Source organism: Scyliorhinus canicula, chromosome 26 (genome assembly GCF_902713615.1).
Source record: "Scyliorhinus canicula chromosome 26, sScyCan1.1, whole genome shotgun sequence".
Classification (NCBI taxonomy): Eukaryota; Metazoa; Chordata; class Chondrichthyes; order Carcharhiniformes; family Scyliorhinidae; genus Scyliorhinus; species Scyliorhinus canicula.
The window spans coordinates 5,392,320-5,409,551 of record NC_052171.1 but is presented as its reverse complement, the minus strand read 5'-3'; the positions used below and the strand labels follow the sequence as shown (position 1 = coordinate 5,409,551).

The following is a 17,232-nucleotide window of genomic DNA, read 5'->3' as shown; positions in this document are numbered from 1 at the left end:
CACATGAGTGTGAGTCTCTGCTGTGGCCAACTCTGGGGCTTCGGGATGGCTCAGCATTAAGTTTTCTTCTGAAGGCACGTTAATTCAAGCAATGTTTTAAAATTTACAATTGTATGCAGAACATCAATAAGATACATCAGCCGTTAGCCTACTCTTTGTGGAATTGGTTCAGGGAGGAACGTTGGCCCGGATGTCAAGAGAGTTCTCTACACACCCTCAAACGTTGCCCACGGAGGCACCGTTTACAGTGCAGCACTCTTCAATACTGCACCAGACTGTCAGTCCAGTGTATGGAATGGGACGCAAACACAGTCCTTCTAACGCCATGCAAAGATAATGCCGCAAATTGGTGTCAGCGGCCGGAATTCTCTGTTTGGCAGGGGAGGTAGTGGTGTAGAGGTATTGTCACAGGGCCAGTAATCCCGGGAGCCAGAGTCATTCCCTGAGGACCTGGGTTATAATCAAAGAGAGTTAAGTGCTGTCAATTTCTAACATTCACAATTCAAAAATCACTTGAGCATGAAGTGATTGGAATGATTGGAGTGCACTGAACTCTCTTTGATGTGTTTGATGTCTGTAAACATTGCGGTTATGGCACTTAGAGTTACTCATTCATGAAAGAAAATGAATATGGCAAAGCCAACAGCCATGTTTGTGGAAGCTGTCAATCACAACCCACTAAGATCACAGCTTCCAGTCAGATGTCTCTCTTCTGGGGCTCTGTAGTGGGGGGGGGGGGGGGTTCCTTTAGTTGGGGGACTGTGGGAGATCCCCTCATTAATGAACCTTGGAGAGTGTCCCCATATTCAAGGTTACTGGGTGGGGGGGAGGGGGGGGGGGGTTCCCCAATGAGGATCTCTCTATCTAAGGGGTCTCTGTGGGGTTCTCCAATTTTGGGGGGTGGTGGGGGAGCGAGGGGTAGGGAAGGGGTGGGAAGGCCGTGCTTTGTGGGGGAGGAGAGTGGCCCTCGGGTGGACTGTGGCAACTCTCGTAAGGGGGTTATCCTGTTGGCTTATGGAGAGTTCCACCATGTCAGGGACACGCTGGCAACTACTAATAGTCATCCTCACCCCAGGGCAGCATGGCGACACAGTGGTTAGCACTGCTGCCTCCTGGCACCGAGGTCCCAGGTTCGATCCCGGCTCTGGGTCACTGTCCGTGTGGAGTTTGCACATTCTCCCCGTGTCTGCGTGGGTTTCGCCCCCACAACCCAAAGATGTGCAGGGTAGGTGGATTGGCCATGCTAAATTGCCCCTTAATTTGAAAAAATGAATTGGGTACTCTAAATTTATTTCTTTTTTAAATAGTGCTCCTCACCCACGTGGTGCTCGGCCGAGAGGACCAAGAATCGTGAGGGCCCAGAGACCCTGGTGCCCGGCCCGTTAAGTGGATGCAAGTGGGTCATTAGGACCCATTTACATCTATTAACCGCCTCCCGCTGGCACATGGGAGTGAATCCCAATCCCAGTGTTAGTGGTGGGACCGGAGCATAGCCATGAGTTCAGCACCCAGCGCGAACCTCAATTTCGGCCGGATACCCAATTCTCCACCCAATTACAATCCGCCTTGCCAACGTCACGGGATAGAGGATCCAGGCCCGAGTCAGTACGACAAAGGGACTTACCCTTCTCCTGCTTTATGAGTTAATATGTGAATTATAGGAACAGACTTTGGCCACTTGGCCCATCGAGTCTGCTCCGCTATTCGATTGTGGCTGATCTCATCTGGACTAAATACCACCGTCCTGCCCGTTCTCCATAACCCTTCAACCCATTACTAAGTAAATATCTGTCCAACTCCTCCATAAGTTAACTCACTGTCCCTGCATCTACCGCAATCTGGGGTAGCGAATTCCACAGATTCAAACCCTTTGGTAGAAGTAGTTTCTCCTCAACTAAGTTTTAAATTTGCCCCTTTTCTTCTCTTGTTCTCGAATGCCCCACAAGAGGAAGCATCCGCTTCAGGTCTACTTTATCCATACCTTTCATCATTTTAGATACCTCAATTTAATCTGTAAGAAGTCTTACAACACCAGGTTAAAGTCCAACAGGTTTGATTCAAACACGAGCTTTCGGAGCGCAGCTCCTTCCTCAATTTAATCTCCCCTCATTCTTCTAAACTCTAGAGAGTAGAGGCCTAAACTGTTCAATAAATAAATAAATACTAATGAATAAATCAAGGCTGCGGCTGTATTGTGGAAGCTGTCAATCACAGCTCACTGCTAGAAATGAATGGATGGCTTGCAGTTGCAGGATCTGAGGCATTTAAACACAGGTCTCAGCTTTTCCCTTTCATGGAATGGATACCTGGTGCTTCAGGTGAGTGTTACACCTGTAATTCGTTCCACCCCAGTCTGGGCTGCTCTCTTGTTTTCAGACTGGGGTCCTTCTCCTTTTTAAAAATTTAGCGTACCCAATTCATTTTTTCCAATTTACGGGCAATTGAGAGTGGCCAATCCACCTACCCTGCACATCATTGGTTTGTGGGAGCGAAACCCACGCAAACACGGGGAGAATACGCAAACTCCACATGGACAGTGGCCCAGAGCCAGGATCGAACCTGGGACCTCAGCGCTGTGAGGCAGCAAACCCACTGCGCCATCATGCTGCCCTCAGGGGTCCTTTTCTGGGGGGTTCTGTGGGGAGGATAACTGCAGGGTCTTCCTATTTAGGGGATCCCTGAGGGGGTTATGTTAATGGCATGTTAGTTGTATTATTGGGTTAAGGATTTACAGGCAGAGAGCAGTGGTTGATTAAGTACATTGAGCACATATAAAGAGAGACTGCTGGGGCACTGGGTGTTGGCTAGGGAGGAGACAGATATTTGTAATGTATGTTGTGTCGGTGAATCCAATATTAAGCATAATATTGGCACCTGGATTTCTACCTCATCATCTGGCTGTCAAAATGTTAATATTGTGTTCATATTTGATGGTCAGACGTTAGCTAGCAGCCTACAATTGGGGGTTTTGTCCCTGCAGTGACCTCTATATGAACTATAGGATTTGTTTTTCACTATACATTAGAACATTCTCTTGGGATCTGCTTCCTGAAATGTTTCACAACAAGAAAGCTTGATTTCACAATTCAATGGGTTAACTGTTAAAAAAGGACTTGTGTGTCATGTATATATATTATAGCTCCTTTTCTGATATAGGAAAGGTGGCAGCCAAATTATGCATAGCAATCTTCCACAAATAGCAAAGTGATAATGACCAAGAGATCTCAGTGAGACGTTAATCCAAAACGTAGTGAATCAGACATGAGACTGATACCCACTGGATTCAGGCTGGCACATGTGACATATACGCCATTGTTGGCATTGCATTGGCACCCAGGCAAACTTCAGAAAACAGCCAGACCATCATCAAGATGCATCAGCCTGCTGTGAAACATCAACCGATCCAACTCACAAGTTACATCTTATGTTAACAGAAAGCAGGTACATGCAAAGATTTCCTGATAAGGGGAGTTTACTTCTGTGTGTTTTGATTGCAAGTAGGTTTGACTGTGTGCCAATCTCCAATCCTTGGCAAGCAAGGCTCGATAGCTTTGGGGAATGCAGGCGAGGACCCCCCTCCCCCCCAACATTGAAATTAACAATATCATTGAATGTTAAACCAAACTTGAGTATCACATGCATTCAGCAGCAGGCTTGAGAATGCAGGCATTCTATCAAAGGGCTGGTGGGCTTCTCAACAGCACGTTGACCTTCCATTTCACTCTCCTGAACAGGCTGCTGCCTTTCACCTACAAAGGGCAACATCACCTGGCAGCCAGCCTGGCTCCCATCTGACTCATACCCATCAACTCCCAAAACTGCAACAATAAATGAAAGGGTGAACACAGATTACTGACGTTAGAGTTTAAGTGACATGAAAAAGAAATGGGAAATGAAGTAGCTCCTAAAATGAAAGGTTTCGAGATCAGAGAAAAAGCCAAGAATCTCTTCCCTCAAGTAGTTTAAATTATTTTTTATTATTGCTGATTGTGCTGTCTGGTTTCTCTCTAATGGAATTAAACGGACTGGGGGAGGAATTGGTATGCATTACCTCTCTTCTTCAAACACAAAGCATAACGATTTAGCAGAGGAACAGGCTGCAGTTCGATTTGCAACAGCATTTGTCCCACGACTGGAATCACGGGGCCTTTATTTTAGGCTGCCTGAAATAGTCACATTGGGGAGCTAAGGTCTCTTCAAAGGCCCTGTAGTGACATCAGCCACAATAAGCAGGTATCAGGCCAAGTCAAAATTTAGGTTGTTCACATCGACCCGTCTATCTGTGCTGAACTTATTGATTTCGACAACCTGACCTGGGGATGTGAGGGGGAGAAAAAGCCATGGTTTCCAGGCCTGAACGTTTCTTTTTTTAAATAAATTTAGAGTACCTAATTCATTTTATCCGATTAAGGGCTAATTTAGCGTGGCCAATCCACCTATCCTGCAAATGTTTGTGTTGTGGGGGTGAAACCCACGGGAGAATGTGCAAACTCCACACGGACAGTGACCCAGAGCTGGGATCGAACCTGGGGCCTCGGCACCGTGAGGCAGTAGTGCTAACCACTGCACCACCGTGCTGCCCTCAGCTGAAAGTTTCTGAGAATTTGGGCAGATCTGTCACACCCCTCACATCTGCATCCGTTAGTTTTCGGCAACTCATTTCCTATGGCTTCTTGGATCATAGAGATTGAGTCGGGGTCAATCTTATTTAACCCATAACCCATAGTATCGTGCCTGGAGATTGAAGATTTAAATTCCAAATTCTCTGGTAAATATTTTTTTTTTTTTAAATAAATTTAGAGTACCCAATTATTTTTTCCAATTAAGGGGCAATTTAGCATGGCCAATTCACCTAACCTGCACATCTTTGGGTTGTGGGGGCGAAACCCACGCATACACGGGGAGAATGTGCAAACTCCACACGGACGGTGACCCAGGGCCGGGATTCGAACCCGGGTCCTCAGCGCCGTAGGCAGCAATGCTATCCACTGTGCTACCGTGCTGCCCGGTGAAGGGTAAATATTAAAATTGACAATGCAAGAATTAATCTGAATCAGACTGGGAACTGGTCGAGATGATACCCTCCTGAGAGAATCTGTCTGGGAGCCAGGGGACTAATGCACAAATTGTGGATCTTTAGCAGAAACGTTTTCCTGAGCGATATTACCGTCGAGGATCACCGAATAGAAATAAAAGGAGAAAGCAGAGTTGGAAACGGAATGAGAATGCCAATATATTCTACTAGCTCAAAAAGAAAGTTTGATCTCTCTTGGACAATGAGGAAAGGTGCTGGGAATACATGGCGGACCTTGGGGCAGTACGAGAAAGGAAAGATTAGTTCACCATTTGAGTACACACCGTTCCTCACAACATCAGCTGTGACGAAGGGTCGATGCTGAAAACATTAATACTGTCAGCCCCTGCTGTGAGTTCCCAAAGACAACTTCTTGTTTGAGGAGGAACGAGAATATTGCAAAACAGAAAGCGTAGTGTACTGGTTAGGCTCCATCTGCCCTGCTCTCCAGCTAGAGCTCTGCAATGTCAGTTTAGCAGCAGTCTTTACGCTTGACACCATTTGTCCCAGTCTATCAGAATCCTAAGGCAGACTGCTGACTTCTGTCGATGGCTGTCATCTCAGTGCGAATGGATCTGGTTTCATTTCCTCAGTCCTGTGCTGAATGCACCCTGGAGATTCGCAGCTAAACCGTCAATCCATGTCCGTTCACATGCCCTGTGTGTGCCTGTGTGTGTGTTTGTTTTAATTTGCTGGTCGTTGTCCCTTCACTCAGTGTCAAATCCTTTGAGGATCTGTGCTGAGCTCTGGTGGTTTAAAATTGCCATGTGGCCCCTGTCAATCAGACACACGATCTGTGTTCCATTTATAAATGCCGCAGTGAATTCACTGTGTTCTGCCCACCTGCTCAACAGTTGAGGATCATTGTCACCGCAATAGCTTTGAAGCAGAAATGCTTCTCCAACTTCAAGGACCTTAAGAGCAGGGTTGTCTTTGACAATTTCAAATTTCCTCTTCCCAACAGTTCCAGTGACATGAGTGGATATTACAAGCTTTCACCTACCTCAAATTTAGCAGTTTCTAATCAGTTTGTACACTATTGGTGACTGCAAAATATTTCCATCCAGGGGCAGCATGGTGGTGCAGTGGTTAGCACTGCTGCCTCACGGCGCCGAGGTCACAGGTTCGATCCTGGCTCTGGGTCACCGTCCGTGTGGAGTTTGCACATTCTCTCCGTGTCTGCATGGGTTTCGCCACCACAACCCAACGATGTGCAGGGTAGGTGGATTGGACACGCTAAATTGCCCCTCAGTTGGAAAAAAAGAATTGGGTGCTCTAAATTTACGGAAAAAACATTTAAAGTAATGTATTTCCATGATGATTTAAATTGGCTCTGATGCATCTTGTTTTCATGTCCGAAACTGGAGGTGCAGCCTTACCTTTGGATTAATTCTGCTGTGAAGCCTCTGCGAGATACGGCCTATTCTATTTTTCTCTGCGGAGGTTCCAGTGGATTCACAAACAAACTGCCATGTGCTATGGTGATCTCCAGCACCAATGTTAATAGTGTCTTGTGGTTGGTTGCTGGAGCCAAACATTGTCTGTGCTGCTATGTCCCTGGGAATAGGTAATATAATGATGTGCCCACCTCAAGCGGCCTTCGTTTACAACCACCGGCCTACCCTGTCGGATTCCCAGCTCGGGATCCTCAAGCGTAACTAAGTCCTCAAGTGAGCCCCTATTTACCATATTCTGGTGCCTGTTCGAGTACATGGAGGGAGAATTCAGAAGGTGGCACAAAGGAACTGGCTGAACTCTGCACCTGATATGTGCATAGCCCTCTCCTCCTGTAAACCTGATAGGAGTGAGACTGTGAGGACCAAGCAGGCTCCCTTTTCGCATTAAAGGCAAGCGAATGTGGCGTATGTCGTGACGGTTGGCCAGCATGGGTCCTAAAGGTCGGCTGATTGGCAAGAGTTGGTCCCAGGGGAACAAAGTTTTGAAAAGGAGGTGAGTTACTTGCCACTCAGCTCCCAGCCTCTGACTTTCTCTTGGAGCCAGAGTATTTAGTCGGCTAGTCCAGTTTAGTTTCTGGTCAATGGTAATCCCAAGATGTTGATAGTGGGGTGTTCAATTATGGTAACAACATTGAATGACAAGTGACGATGGGTAGATTCTCTCTTGTTGAAAGAGCTGCTCTGGGAGGGGGTAGTTATAGGTGATTGAAGAGAGGTCCCGGGTGTGATAGAGGGAACAGTCCCTTCATAGTGCTGAAAAGGGAAGGGAGGATGGATTTTATGGTGAGAGATTCTGTTGAATGTGAAGGCTGCTGGCATCACCTTGTGAAGTTGAAAAGTTAAGGCAGATGTTCTCGTTTATAAATAGTGGGACACTATGATGCTGTAACCAAATGTCTGACCCGACGCATAATACTCCAGAAACATTCATAATAAATCTCCAGGACTGCATCTCAGTGTCGACACACTCCTGCTTTACAAAGAGAACAGAACACAGTAAATATCACACACAACAATCGGTAATAAAAAGCATTGCCACTGGAACGTTGGAACGTTCTGACGGAACAACTGCGCCAGCTAACCTTCAAATGACCTGGCAGAGTGAAAGTTGAAAATCCATTTTAAAGAGCTCTCACCCAGCTTTCGTTGTTAGTGGTGTGGGAAGTATTGAAAGGAGTAGTGAAGGGGCACAGTCATATCATTTAAGGCCCAGGTGGACATTGAGGGAAGGGAGGAGCAGCAGCGATTGGGAGTGGAAATTTTGGCGGTGGATGGAAAGTACGGGGAAGATCCAACTCCGGACCTTCTGGTGAGGAGGGAGGAGTTACAGTCGAGGTTTGACCATAGGAAAGGCGGTCCAGCAGTAGAGGCAGGCGAGGGAGGCCATGGACCAGTATGGGGAGAAGGTCAGCCTCTTATTGGTGGGTCAGCTCTACCGACAGGCGGCTGCGGGAGGGATTGTTCAGAGTCCGGGATGGGACAGGGGAGCTGGTGGTGGCACCGGAACAGGTGAACAAGGCATTTGAGGAGTCCGATAAGGATTTGTATAAGTCAGAGCCTCAGGAGGATGAGCCACACATGAGAGAGTTTTTGGGGGGGATGGAGTGCCCTGAAGTAGGGGAGGAGGAGAGGGCCAGTTTGGAAGAGCCAGTGGGGGTGGAGGAAGTGCGGGCGACGATAGGGAAGATGCAGACGGGTAAGGCACATGGGCTGGATGGTTTCTCGGTGCAGTTTTATAAAATGTTTCTGGGTAAGCTGGTGCCGCTGTTGGTGGAGATGTTGGAAGATGAGGTGGTTGAATGGGCACTGCCAGGGACAATGGGACAGGCATCCATTTAATTGATGCTCAGAAAGGACAAGGACCCGGTGGGGTGTGGGTCGTATAGGCCAATACCTCTGTTGAATGTAGATGCCTAGATTTTGGTGAAGGTGCTGGCTCTCAGCTTGGAGGAATGCCTCCCGAAGGTGATTGGGAAGGATCAGGGGCTTGAATGTACAGCGTCTGTTGAATGTGTTGCTTTCTCCGGCAGGGGGCAGGGAGTTGGAAGTGGCGATGGCACTGGATGCGGAGAAGGCAGTGTTGGAGAGATGTGTGATAGGGCCTACGTTTGTGATGTGGGTGAAATCCTTGTACAAGGATCCGATGGCGTGTGTACATACAAATGAGATTAATTCAAGTTACATTCCGTTGCATAGCGGAATGAGGCAGGCATTCCCCATGTTCCCCCTTCTGTTTGCACTAGCCGTAGAGCCCATGGTTATCGTGCTGAGGGGCTGGGATAAATGGAGGGGGATAGTGAGGGGGGATGGAGCAGAGGGTGTCCCTGGATCCTGATAATCTGTTGCTGTATATCTCCAACCTGGACACTTCAGCCCAGGATATAATGGGACTGCTTCAGAGATTCGGACCTTTTTCAGGCTAAATTAGGTTTAAATTGGAAACGTGAGTGTTTTGTGGCGTCTTGTTCAGGGGCGGGAGTCGGGCGGAGAGGGTTAACACTTCAAGTGGCAACAACCCATTTTAGGTATCTGGGAGTGCAGGCAGCAGATTCCCTATCGCCACCCACACTTCTTCCACTGTTCGACTCCGGAAGTTGAAATTCATGAGTCTGGTGTGCAGGGTCGAGGCGGATTTATTGAGGTGGGATAGCCTTCCCCTATCATTGGCAGGCTGCGTGCTTGGCGTGGTTTTTGTTTTAATTTCAGTCTTTTTACCAAAATCGTTCTTTCATGAGGTGGATTTCTGTGGGTGGGGAAGGTGACAAGGATTAGGAGGACGGTGAGAGGCTGACAGTCAGGTCCCTGAGCAACCCAAACCTGTTACACAATTATTGAACGGTGAACACTGAGAAGGTGGAGGGCTGGAGTAGGGAGATGGAGGCAGGGTGAGGATTGGAGGCAGGTTCTTGTAAGGGCTCGGGATTCCTGGGCGCTGGCAACGACGCTGCTCCCGTTTGCCCCAGGGAAGTAGTCGATGAGGCCATGGTGGTGGCCACACTGAAAATATGGAAGCCCTTTCGGCAGCAATTTAGGTTGGGGTTGAAGTTGATGCTGATCCGAGGAGACCATGGGTTTGAGCTAGTGAGGACGGATGCGAGGTTTCGGGGATGGGAGGAGTGAGAGCTGATGAAATAAAGGACTTGTTGTTGGAAGGGTGGTTTGCGAGTTTGGAGGAGCTGGGGGAGAAGTTTGGGATTGTGCGAGGGTAGGCTTTCAGGTACATGCAGGTCGGGATCTCTGTTTTTTTCTTTTTTTTAAATTTTAAAATTTAGAGTACCCAATTCATTTTTTCCAAATAAGGGGCAATTCAGTGTGTCCAATCCACCTACCCTGCACATCTTTGGGTTGTGAGGGAGAAACTCACACAGGCAAGGGGAGAATGTGCAAACTCCACACAGGCAGTGACCCAGAGCCAAGATAGAACCTGGAACCTTGGCGCCATGAGGCAACAGTGCTAACCACTGCACCACCGTGCTGCCCTCGGGTCGGGATTTCACGTAAAAGTTTTTTCCGACATTTCCGAGGACACTGTCCTCCTCGTTACTGGAAATGAAAATGAAATGAAAATGGCTTATTGTCAATGAAGTTACTGTGAAAAGCCCCTAGTCGCCACATTCCGGCGCCTGTCCGGGGAGGCTGGTACGGGAATCGAACCGTGCTGCTGGCCTGCTTGGTCTGCTTTAAAAGCCAGTGATTTAGCTCAGTGAGCTAAACCAGCCCCTGGAGAGGTTGCTATTAGTGAAGGGGAGAGCCATCTCAGCAATCTATGGCAGGATTTTGGAGGAGGATATGGCGACTCTGGAGGGCGTTGAGGCCAAGTGAGAGGAGGAGCTGGGGATGGAATAGGGGCTGTGGTGTGAGGTGTTGCCTCAACCTCGTGCATGAGGCTGGGGTTGATACAGCTAAAGGTAGTGCATCGGGTACAACTGAATAAGGCGAGGATGAGCCGGTGTTTGAACGGGAGGAGGATATTTGTGAACATAAGAACATAACATAATAAGGAGCAGGAGTCGGCCATCTTGCCCTTCAAGCCTGCTCTCCCATTCAATGAAATTATGGCTGATCTTTTGTGAACTCAGCTCCACTTTCCAGCCTGAGCACCATAACCCTTTATTCCTGTATTCTTCAAAAAAGCTATCTATCTTTATTCTGAAAACAATTATTGAAGGAGCTCAACTGCTTCACTGGGCAAGGAATTCCGTAGATTCACAACCCTTTGGGTGAAGAAGTTCCTCCTAAACTCAGTCCTAAATCTCCTTCCCCTTATTTTGAGGCTATGCCCCCTAGTTCTGCTTTCACCCACCAGTGGAAACAACCTGCCCGCATCTATCCTATCTATCCATTCATAATTTTATATGTTTCTACAAGATTCCTCCCCCCCCCCCCCCCCCCCGCATTCTTCTAAATTCCGAGTACCGTCCCAGTCTATTCAACCTCTCCTCATAATCCAACCCCCTCATCTCCGAGTGAACGGTGTGGGAGGGGCCCAGCCTGGCCCTGCCCGAAGTTGGAGAAATTTTGGAGGTCGTTCCTCAGCACCATGTCAGCGATCCTACACGTGGATTTAGAGCTCAGTCCCCTGGGGGCCATATTTGGAGTTGTCGGAGTTGAAGACAGGAGCGGGAGGGCGGATGTTTTAGACTTTGCCTCGCTGACCACTCGCAGGTCGGTCCTGTTGGGCTGGAGGTCAATCTCTCCACCCTGTGCCTCGGTCTGGCTGGGGGATTTCATGGAGGTTCTTGTACTTGGAAAAGGTCATATTTGCTCTGAGCGGGTTGAGTGAGGGGTTCCGTAAGAGATGGGGTTTGTTTATATTACATCTCAAGGAGCTGGTTACCGTCAGCTGCTGGGTGGGGGGCAGGGGGTGAGGTGGGGACGTTGTGAGGGTGTTGGAGCGGGAGTGAGTTTGCGCTTTTGTGTTGGTTTTACTTTGTAATGTCATGTATTTTAAAGGTTAAAATGTTAAACATTTGAATAAAAATACTTTTTTAAAAAGATGCTCTCACTCACTTAAACCCAATAATTAAAAATGAATAATTTGCAAAACATAAAACCAGAGTTTTACGGCTGAGGACAGCATAGCCTCATTCTGTTGTGTCACACAACAGAATTGTAAGCAAATTTAGAGCTTGTGATTTAATTGACAATCGCAACCGGATACAAACTTGGCTGAGTGCCAGAGAACAGAGAATGGTTGTTGTTCAGACTGGAGGGTTGTCTTTGGTGGAGTTCCCCAGGGCTTATTGTTGGGAGCTGTTACGTTCTGGTGCCTGGCCGATTAGACTAAATCCACTAAAGAACGTCTAGTTCTTGACTGACTAAAGTTTTATTGTTGAACAATTGCGTGGGTTAGATAACCATCAGAATATTATCAAAACTGCTAGCTATTATAAATAATCGAAGAGCTCCTACAAATTGTGACTACCCACTACGAAAACCCTCTGTCAACTCCACGAGGTAACAGTGTCACGTGGCTGTTCTCTACTGCCACCTGCTGGTTGGAGGTCGTGTACATCACTATAACATGATTGCTTATGCATATCATCACATCCCCTTTCCTTTGGAAATGTATACATGGTATGCATAATGTGTTCATTATTTACATATTTACAGTTCATCATAAGTTCAATCTGTCCGGCTTTCTTCTGTGTACCTCTTCATAATACGTCTTCCTAATTCTTCAGAATACCTCTTCTGCGTCCTTTGTTGAAATTTTAGTTACCTCAAAAGTTTTTAAGTCGTTTGTTCTAGTGGAATGAAAGGTGAGGTTGTTCTGAGCTATCGATTCATCAACATCTGCGAAGGAGATAATCCATTTATCAATGATACTGCTCTATAGATAAGTAGTACGGGATATGGATCTTCCCGACTGGCCATAGCTCTTTTTTGAGTAGCTGCTTCACAATGTGAACACCTTTTTCAGCCTTCCCGTTGGATTGTGGATACAGAGAACTAGATGCTATATGCTGAAAGTTGTATGTCTGTGCGAATTCTGTCCATTCATGACTGCTAAAACATGGGCCATTGTCGTCATGACAATATTCTACGGCGAGCAGAAATGTCTTTGGTATGCTTGATGACATACCTAGCTGCTGAATTTGCTAGTTGTACCACTTCTAGAAAGTTCGCGAAATTGCCGATCCCTAACAGGTATTATTTTCCTGCCAGTAAACACAGATCCATTCCTACTTTCTGCCATGGACTCGTAATGATTTTGTCCATCTGCGTTGGTCCTTTTCGTTGTTTGTACTGAAATTTCTGACAACTTGCACAGTTTTAGATCATGATTTGAATGTCTTGACTGATGCCTGGCCAGTATATCGTCTCTCTGGCACCCTTTTGCATTTTTCTGTGCCTAAATGCCCCTCATGAATCTTCTTCAGAATCATTGATTGTAACAATTTTGGAATGACTATTTTATTTTTATTTTTTTAATAATTTTTATTGGAATTTTTTGGAAAAATATATATCAACAAAACAATAATAACAATAACAATAATAATAAACACCCCCCCGGCACCCGTAACAACGCCTATAACAAACCCCCCACCCCACCCCCCCACCCCAATTAACAACAAAATAAATTAACAATAAGCAAATTAACTTAAACACTATCCCCCTAACCCCCCCCCGTTCCCCCCCCCCCCCCCCCGTTCCCCCCCCCCCCCCGTGTTGCTGCTGCTGCTGACCTAGTACCTTAGGAATGACTATTTTATTTTACCATTGGATGCACTCAGCTCTGTTCTGATATTATAATATTTGGAACAGGATCCTTTTGGCCATCTCTCTGCAAGGTGTTTTATTATCTTCTGTAAGATTTCATCTTTGCTGGTTTCGTTCTGATTAGTTTTGACTTCCCATCTGAGACTAGAAGGGATTCCGTCACTAGATTCACATGAGCTTGTACATCTTCATCCAAGTGTTGGTCTTCTTTCATGCCCGTAGCACAAGATAGTGCATCCGCTACTAAGAGATGTTCACCTGGCTTATGATGAGATTGAAATCGTATCTTTGTAACCTCATCATCATACATTGTATCCTGGGAGACATCTCATTTAGATTTTTCCTTGCTATCGACACAAGTGGTCAATGGTCAGTTTGCAGAAAGAATGTCGGTAGGCCATACACGTAGTCATGGATTGCTGCAATAATACTGCTCCCAACCCATCTTTCGACGCTTCCGTCGATAACTTTGTCTTCTTTGAAGGGTCACAAATCTCAGCACGGGTGCTGTTGTCAATGCTTCCACTTGCCACTAATGCTCTTTTGTTTCAGACCATTGGAAAACAATATCTTTCTTGATTGTTTCCCACAAACACGTTGTTTTCGATGAAAAATTAGGAATAACTTTTCTAAATTTATCATGCCAAGCATCCTGAGTACTCCTTTTTTGTCTGATGGATGTGGCATGTTTAAAATTGTCTTGATTTTCTCTTGGTTAAGTTATATACCTTTAGCAGAATGTTTGACTCCTAAGAAGTGATTTTTTTCAACACCAAACTGGCATTAAGTTTTATTTAATTTTAGACCATACTTTTAAATGCTTCTTAGCACTTTGAAAGCCTTTCGTCGTGGTTTCCTCTTGTTGAGCCCCACACGATTATGTTGTGTACGCATACTTTGACGCCTGGAAGCCTTCTATGTGATCCATTGCCCACTGGAACATTTCTGACGCTGAAATAATACCAAATTACATTCTGAGAAAACAGTATCGCCCGAATGGAGTGTTAAAAGTGTACAGTTTTGGGCTCCCCTTATCCAACTTGAGTTGCCAAAAACCCTGGGATCCATCTAGTTTTCTAAAACATGTCGCTGCGATACCTCATACACAATCTCTTTTTTTCTTCGGAATAGAAATGTGCTCTCTCTCAAATTGAGATCCTTGGGATCCATACAGATTCTGAGGTCATTATTTTGTTTCTTCATGCAAACCATAGAGTTCACACAAACCGCTGGTTCTTCAAGGCGTTTTATCACCCCCAGATTCATCATTCTCTCCGGTTCCTTCAATGGAGCTGGTACACATCTTGGTGTGTGCATGACTGGTTGCACGTTTTCTTTCAACTGCGTACGATGAATGAATGGTAACACTCTGAATCCTTGAAAAATTTCCGGAAATTCTTTCAGGATTGCATTCTCTGATGTACTTTGCACAGTTACATCACAGTCTGCAGTGCAGACTCTTATCACTGGTTTGAGTTTACCTGCTTCCACTCCCAATAATGATTCACGCTCGGCCCCTATAATGGGAAACTTAACTTTATGCACTTTATTCTTCACACGGACCTCTAGGTCGCATACACCCAGAGTATTAATTATTTTGCCATTGTAATCCTTTAACTGTACTGTGGTATTTAAAACGTGCGGTTTAATCTTCGTTCCTTGCATGTCGGATAAGCTTATATGATTGACTCTCGCTCCCATGCCAAGTTTGACATTGATTAATGTTTTATTAATCATCAGAGGAACTGTCCAGTTATCTCTTTGCACGCTTGTATTTGCATTGCTTTGACTGTACATTTGTTTTGAAGCCTGTTTAACATGCATGCTGTCACAAGTAGCAGGTGAAGTTTTTTTTTTTTTTTTTTATAAATTTAGATTAGCCAATTATTTTTTCCAATTAAGGGGCAATTTAGCGTGGCCAATCCACCTACTCTGCACATTTTTTTGGGTTGTGGGGGCGAAACCCACGCAGACACAGGGAGAACGTGCAAACTCCACACGGACAGTGACCCAGAGCCGGGATCGAACCTGGGACCTCAGCGCCGTGAGGCGGTTGTGCTAACCACTAGGCCACCGTGCTGCCCTAGCAGGTGATGTTTAATGCAAACACGTGAAGTAATTCAACTTGGCAGGTGGAATACCGAAAAACAATTGAAAACGAAGGGACGAGAGCAGAAGATCCTGGTTCTGTGCACGAATCATTGAAGATGGCTAGACAATAAAGCATATGACACACCGGGCTTTGTGAATAGGGGCGTAGAGTAGGAAAGAAAGTAATTTATGATACATCTGTATAAAACACTGATTCGGCACCAACTGGAGTATTACATCAGTTCCGGGCGTTACACTTCAGGAAGGATGTGGAAGATTGCAGAAAAGATTCACTCAAATGGTTTGAGGGATGAGGAACTTTTTAAGCAGATAAATTGGAAAAGTTGGGACGGTCCTACTTGGAAAACAGAGGATTGAGAGGAAATTTGATAGAGGTGTTCAAAATCATGCAGGGTCTGAGCAGACTGGATAGGAAGAAACTGTTCCATTGGTGTAACGATTCAGAACAAGAGGGCACAGATTTAAGATCACTAGCAAAACAAGCGATGGAGACATGGGGAGCAACTTTTTCATGCAGTAAGTGGTAGGGATGTGGCATGCACAGCCTGAGCAGATGATGGAGGCAGGGTCAGTTGATGCATTTAAGGGGAAATTGGATTATTATCTGAAAAGGAGGCATGTGCAATGCTACCGGGAGAAGGCTGGGAAGTGGCACTCAGTGGATTATACTTTCAGGGGGCCAGCACAGACACAGAGGAACAAATGGCCTCCGTCTGTGCTGTAGCTATTCTATGATTCTATGAATATAGAATCATATTCTTTATGGGCAGCATGGTAGCACATGTGGCTAGCACTGTGGCTTGACAGCTCCGGGGTCCCAGGTTCTATTCCTGGCTTGGGTCACTGTCTGTGTGGAGTCTGCACACTCTCCCCGTGTCTGCGTGGGTTTCCTCCAGGTGCTCCGGTTTCCTCTCACAGTCCAAAGATGTGGTTTAGGTGGATTGGCCATGGTAAATTGCCCTTAGTGTTCAAAAAAAAAGGTTAGGAGAAGTTATTGGGTTATGGGGATAGGGTGGAAGTAAGGGCTTAAGTGGGTCGGTGCAGACTCGATGGGCTGAATGGCCTCCTTCTGCATTGTATGTTCTATGTACCAAAAGCAGAAAATGCTGGACAATTTGAGCAGCTCTGACAGCGTCTGTGGAGAGAGGGGGGAGCTAACATTTCGAGTCTGGATAATTTTTTTTGTCAAGGCTGCAGAGATGGGGTCAGATTTCTACTGTATTGGGGGACGGGGGTGGAGCAGTGGGGCTGGTTAGAGGGCCAGGGCTAGGTGGAGATTGACATCGATGTGGACAGAACGACAAAGGGAATGTAAATGGCAGTGTTTAAGGCTATTAAGGGTGCTGATAATGGCACATAAAGACATTAGAATGTGCTAATGGCAGAACAAAAGGCAGCAGTGTGTCAAAGGGCAACTAGGAACAGGGAACAGATGACCCAAGTGGGGTGGCGTGGGAGGAGGGTACAATTGTGAGTGAAAATCAGATTGATGGAAGAAATGAAAATAAATTGACAGAAATAAAAATGAGGTGAAGGTGGAGGAGAGTTCACAGACTGAACAAGTCCAGTTCTCTCCAGCTTTGACAGAGAGTCACCCAGACTGGAAACGTGAGCTCCCTTCTCTCTCCACAGACGCTCTCAGACCTGCTGAGATTGTCCAGTATTTTCTGTTTTTGTTTCAGATTCCAGCACCCGCAGTAATTTGCTTTTATGATTCTATGAATGTTGGATATCCTTGTTAGCTGCAATTGAATTCCGTGGAGTCACAAAAAAGTCTCAAAGGGGGCCGGTTTAGCTCACTTGGCTAGACAGCTGGTTTGTTATACAGAGCAAGGCCAACAGCGTGGGTTCGATTCCTGACCCGGC

At 46.2% G+C, this 17,232-nt stretch overlaps 1 protein-coding gene across 1 annotated transcript in view; it reads left to right on the top strand.

Annotated features, from left to right (window-relative positions):
• Positions 1–17,232, top strand: part of LOC119957442 (substance-P receptor-like) — a 96,836-nt gene that overhangs the window by 61,825 nt on the left and 17,779 nt on the right. The gene's annotated exons all lie outside the window — the stretch shown is intronic.